Source organism: Oncorhynchus clarkii, chromosome 1 (assembly GCF_045791955.1).
Source record: "Oncorhynchus clarkii lewisi isolate Uvic-CL-2024 chromosome 1, UVic_Ocla_1.0, whole genome shotgun sequence".
Classification (NCBI taxonomy): Eukaryota; Metazoa; Chordata; class Actinopteri; order Salmoniformes; family Salmonidae; genus Oncorhynchus; species Oncorhynchus clarkii.
In genome coordinates, this window is record NC_092147.1 from 73,061,027 (window position 1) to 73,067,026 (window position 6,000).

Sequence of the window (6,000 nt, forward strand, 5' to 3'; positions counted from 1 at the left end):
AGTGGCTGCTCCATAACACCGCCGGCGGAGAAGAGGTTTTTGGAGTGGACTTCTAGTCCGACTCAGTAGGCTTGCACACCATCCACCGCTTCCGTGTATATTATTTGCTAATGTTCAGTCTCTGGATAACAAAGTAGACAAGCTCAGGGCAAGGATCTCCTTCCAGAGAGACATCAGGGATTGTAACATACTCTGTTTCAAGGCTCTCACGGCATATACTGTCGCCATCCATACAGACATTTGGGTTCTCAGTACATCGCGCAGACAGGAATAAAGAACTCTCTGCAAAGAAAAATGGCAGGCGTGTATGTTTCATGATTAACCACTCATGGTGTGATTGTGATAATATACAGAAACCCAAGTTCTTTCCTAGAATACTTCACAATCAAATGCCGACTCTATTACCTCCCAAGAGAATTCACTTCGGTTATAATCACAGCCGTGAATTTTCCCCCTCAAGCTGATATTACGATGGCCCTCAGAGAACTACACTGGACTTTATGCAAACTGGGAACCACATATCCTGAGGCCACATATATTGTAGACTACCGAAGTTCTACCAACACATTGACTGTAGTACTAGTAAAACATTGGACCACTGCTACTTTTCAAAATTCCTACAAGGCCCTCCCCTGCCCTCCCTTCAGCAAATCATCTTGCTCCTCCCTTCCTATAGTCAGAAACTCAAACAGGAAGTACCCATGCTAAGGTCTATTCAACGCTGGTCTAACCAATCGGAATCCATGCTTCAGGATTGTTTTGATCACACAGACTGGGATATGTACCGGGTAGCCTCTGAGAATAACATTGATGAATGCACGGATACGGTGACTGAGTTCATCAGGAAGTGTACAGTATAGGAGATGTTGTACCCACTGTGACTATAAAAACCTACCCAAACCAGAAACTGTGGATAGACGGCAGCATTCGAGCAAAACTGAAAGTGTGAACCACTACAGTTAACCATGGCAAGGTGACTGGGAATATGGCCGAATACAAACAGTGTAGTTGTTCCCTCCATAAGGCAATCAAACAGGCAAAAAGCCAACACAGAGACAAAGTGGAGTCGCAATGCAACAGCTCAGACACGAGACGTATGTGGCAAGGTCTATAGACAATCATGGACTACAAAGGGGAAACCAGCCGCGTCGCGGACACTGACATCTTGCTTCGGGAAAAGCTAAACACCTTCTTTGCCCGCTTTGGGGATAACACAGTGCCACCGACGCGGCCCGCTACCAAAGACCTCAGACTTTCCTTCTCCGTGGTCAACTTGAGTAACCCTCACAAGACTGCCGGCCCAGACAGCATCCCTAGCCGCATCCTCAGAGCATACGCAGATCAGCTAGCTGGAATGTTTACGGACATATTCAACCTCTCCCTATCCCAGTCTGCGGTCCCCACTTGTTTCAAGATGTCCAACGTTGTTCCTGTACCCAAGAAAGCAGAGGTAACTGAACTAGATGACTAGCACTCAATTTGGTAATCATGAATTGCTTTGAGAGGCTAGTCAAGGAACATATCACCTAACCTGACACCCTTGACTCAATTCAATTTGCTTACCGCCCCAATATATCCACAAATGATACCATCGCCATCACACTGCCCTATCTCCCATCTGGACAAGAGGAATACCTATGTAAGAATGTTGTTCATTGACGAGAGCTCAGCATTCAACAGCATAGAACCTTCCAAGCTCATCATTAAGCTCGGGGATCTGGGTCTGAACCCTGCCCTGGCCTTGAATCGGTATCCCTTTAGGTGGTCTCAAACACAGCACTGTATTTAAGACCAGCCAACATCTGATTTCAACAGTAACGTGGTTGGTTATGGCACAACTTTTGACGAAGTAAACGCAGCCTATCCAGCCGTGATGCGCACAATTGCTTATTTTACGTTTCATATGTTCAAACCCCAAGCCCCCCGTAGGCTAGCCTTACCCTGCTATAATAAAGGTTGGTTCTACAACAATGTGTTGTGTCTTTTCTATCCTGGAGATTTCATGATATCATTACATTTTACATGTATTTATTTTTGTTGTTGTTCTGTTAAATAGATTGCTTGGTTTTCGTAAAATGTTATTAAAACCAAACTTATTGGAATGATTCACCATCCTGGTTTTATGGTGAGAACGTCCATGGCGCGAATACAATGCAACTTCTGGAGAAGTGTTACTGCGATCTGTAAGATTGTTCCAATATGTTTATAAAACATCCTGGGAGCTGTTTAACGGTGAGTGGACATTCACCCTTTCTCTTTATATTGGATTTTTGTCCAGCTACAGTGAAAAGTTTGGATGTGCCTAAAACCCTCCCTAGTTTGCATTGTTTTAGTAGTACAGTATACGCCCACGGGGAGCAATTGTTAAGCATAGCATCTTTAAAACAAGTTGTCTTTTCGTTTTGTTTAGAATTTGATTATAATTATTCACTCTTTTCAAGCTTTCTCAATAATGAATTTAATCTTGCTTATTGACAACATTTAGCATATCCATGCTCAGCCATAATGTGATTAATAGTAGGCCTAGCACCTACAGTATATCAGTGTGAATGCTGTGTATATATTTCCATATTGAAGTTATGCTATTACTTATAACAATGTGGACTGCAAACAAGTTAATGTATTTAAAAAAAGATGGGATAGGTCTACATTTTGTTATTTGTTTCTGTAAGCTATTTAACAAACTCAAAATCAAATCAAATCAAATTGTATTTTTCACATGCGCTGAAAACAACAGGTCACCTTACAGTGAAATGCTCACTTATAAGCCCAGTTGCACTTAGCCATCCCGGATCCGGGATCGTGAATACAGCCTCAAGCTCATTACCATAACGCAACGTTAACTATTCATGAAAATCGCAAATGAAATGAAATAAATATGCTAGCTCTCAAGCTTAGCCTTTTGTTAACAACACTGTCATCTCAGATTTTCAAAATATGCTTCTCAACCATAGGAAAACAATAATTTGTGTAACAGTAGCTAGCTAGCGTAGCATTTAGCGTTAGCATTAGCGTTAGCATTAGCGTTAGCATTCAGCAGGCAACATTTTCACAAAAACCAGAAAAGCATTCAAATAAAATCATTTACCTTTGAAGAACTTCAGATGTTTTCAATGAGGAGACTCTGTTAGATAGCAAATGTTCAGTTTTTCCTGAAAGATTATTTGTTTAGGAGAAATCGCTCCGTTTGGTGCGTCACGTTTGGCTACCAAAAAAACCCGAAAATCCAGTCATCAAAACGCCAAACTTTTTTCCAAATTAACTCCATAATATCGACTGAAACATGGCAAACGTTGTTTAGAACCAATCCTCAAGGTGTTTTTCACATATCTCTTCGATGATATATCGTTCGTGGAAGTGTGCTTTCTGTCCTGAATCCCAGGAGAAAATGCCTGCAACTGAAGATTACTCACCAATTTAGACAAAGGACACCGGGCGGACCCCTGGAAAATGTAGTCTCTTATGGCCAATCTTCCAATGATATGCCTACAAATACGTCACAATGCTGCAGACATCTTGAAGAAACGACAGAAAGCGCAGGCTCGTTCCTGGTGCATTCACAGCCATATAAGGAGACATTGGAAAACAGAGCTTCAGAAATTCTGCTCATTTCCTGTTTGAAGTTTCATCTAGGTTTCGCCTGTAGCTGAGTTCTGTGGCACTCACAGATAATATCTTTGCAGTTTTGGAACTGTTTTCTTTCCAAAGCTGTCAATTATATGCATAGTCAAGCATCTTTTCGTGACAAAATTTTGCGCTTAAAACAGGCACGTTTTTTTATCCAATAATGAAATAGCGCCCCCATAGATTCAACAGGTTACCTACAGTAAGGGAATTTTAAGGGAATTTTAATGTTTGTGCTTTTCTCTTATCTCGTTTATTCTATTCATGTGCTGTTCTAATAATCAATTTCTGTGTACATGCAAGTGACTGATTTAACGAATCCTCACTGTTAGTAGCTGCAATTTGTCAGTACGCCCAGACCTTGTTTTGAGAATGAACAAAGATATCTCCATTTCAACGTCTCAGCTTAGAGAGAAGAAGCCTCATGAGGTATTGGTCTGTCACATGTTATGAACCAGTATTAGTCTGTCACATGGATGAAACAAAATGGTAATTATTAATTAATTATACTAAATCATGCAAATATAACTTGTCTGTGTATAGCCGTATATATCAAATCAAATCAAATTTTATTGGTCACATACACATGGTTAGCAGATGTTAAATTCGAGTGTAGTGGAATCCTTGTGCTTCTAGTTCCAACAGTACAGTAATATCTAGCAAGTAATTTAACAATTCCCCAACAACTACATAATACATACAAATCTAAAGGGAATGAATAAGAATATGTACATATAAATAAATATTAGACAACTGCTGGAACTGTCCAGGCAGAGCTCCTGATTGACATTTGTACTATGGTGCACTCAGTTGGAACCTCTCCAGCGCGCTGACAATAAACAATGATTAATTTAAGATGGACTTTTATTGTCCTTGTGTAAGAATTTCCACGAGACTACCCTCACCACCTGGGGGCAGCACATCAGGAAGTCCAGGATCCAGTTGCAGAGGGAGGTGTCCCAGGGTCCTTAGCTTAGTGACGAGCTTTGAGGGCTGAACGCTGAACTGTAGTCAATAAATAGCATTCTCACGTGGGTGTTCGTTTGTCCAGGTGGGAAAGGGCATTGTGGAGTGCAATAGAGATTGTGTCATCTGTGGATCTGTTTGGGCGGTATGGTAATTGGAGTGGGTCTGGGGTTTCTGGGATAATGGTGTTGATGTGAGCCATGACAAGCCTTTCAATTCATGGCTATAGACGTGAGTGCTATGGGTCGGTAGTCATTTAGGTAGGTTACCTTGGTGTTCTTGGGCACAGGGACTATGGTGGTCTGCTTAAAACATTTTGAAACATATACATGGACTAAGATTGGGATTTAAGTTGATACCAAGGCAATACATAAAATTCTGTAAATGCACAACTTGAAATAACCACATATTTAGCTATGGAGCATGTTCTGATTGTATAACGAATGCGCTGAGAGTCGGGAAGCAAGTACAGGGAGTGAGTGTTTAGTAAATAAACGTAACAGAAAACAAGGAACACAAATAGCGCACTGACATGGAACAGAGTCAATAACACCTGAGGAATGAACCAAGGGGAGTGACAGATATAGGGAAGATAATCAAGGCGGTGATGGGAGTCCAGGTGAGTGTTATGAAGTGCTGGTGCATGTGTCGATAGGGACAGGTGTGCGTAATAATCAGCAGCCTGGTGACATAGAGGCCGGAGAGGGAGTATACATGACAGTACCCCCTCCCTGACGCGGAGCTCCAGATGCAGGACGCTGACAAAAGGGACAATCCTGGGGATCAGGAGCGGACCGGTCACCTCTGCTGATGTGCGGGAGCTCCAGATGCAGGACGCTGACAAAAGGGACAATCCTGGGGATCAGGAGCGGACCGGTCACCTCTGCTGATGTGCGGGAACCTGTCGAGCTAGCTGGGGCGCGGGAGCCCGGCGACCTAGAACAACGAAGGAGCAGACGAAACAGTACCCCCTCTCCAAAGCATGACTCCAGCCGCAGGACGCCAACCAAAGGGACAATCTCGGGGTTGAGGAGCGGACCAGTCGCCTCCACCAAGGCACAGGAACCTGACGAGCAGCCTGAAGCACCGGAGCCTGGCGAGCCAGCTGTGGCATGGGAGCCTGCCGAGCCCACCGAGTCTTGCGTAATAATCAGCAGCCTGGTGACCTAGAGGACGAAGAGGGAGTATACATGACAGAATGGCCAGTGCTGGGTTAAGACTCAACACACCTACAACTTATTTATTAATCAAAGCTCAGCCTTTTTCGCACCACTGCCAGTTGCAAAATATGTCAGAGACACCGCAGAACCCACATCGCTTAGATTTACCATTGCTTTTGGTTGGTAAAATCGAGCCCAGAGACAGAGAGAGCTTGTCAAGACTGGACTGAATTTGAAATCTTAAAATTCA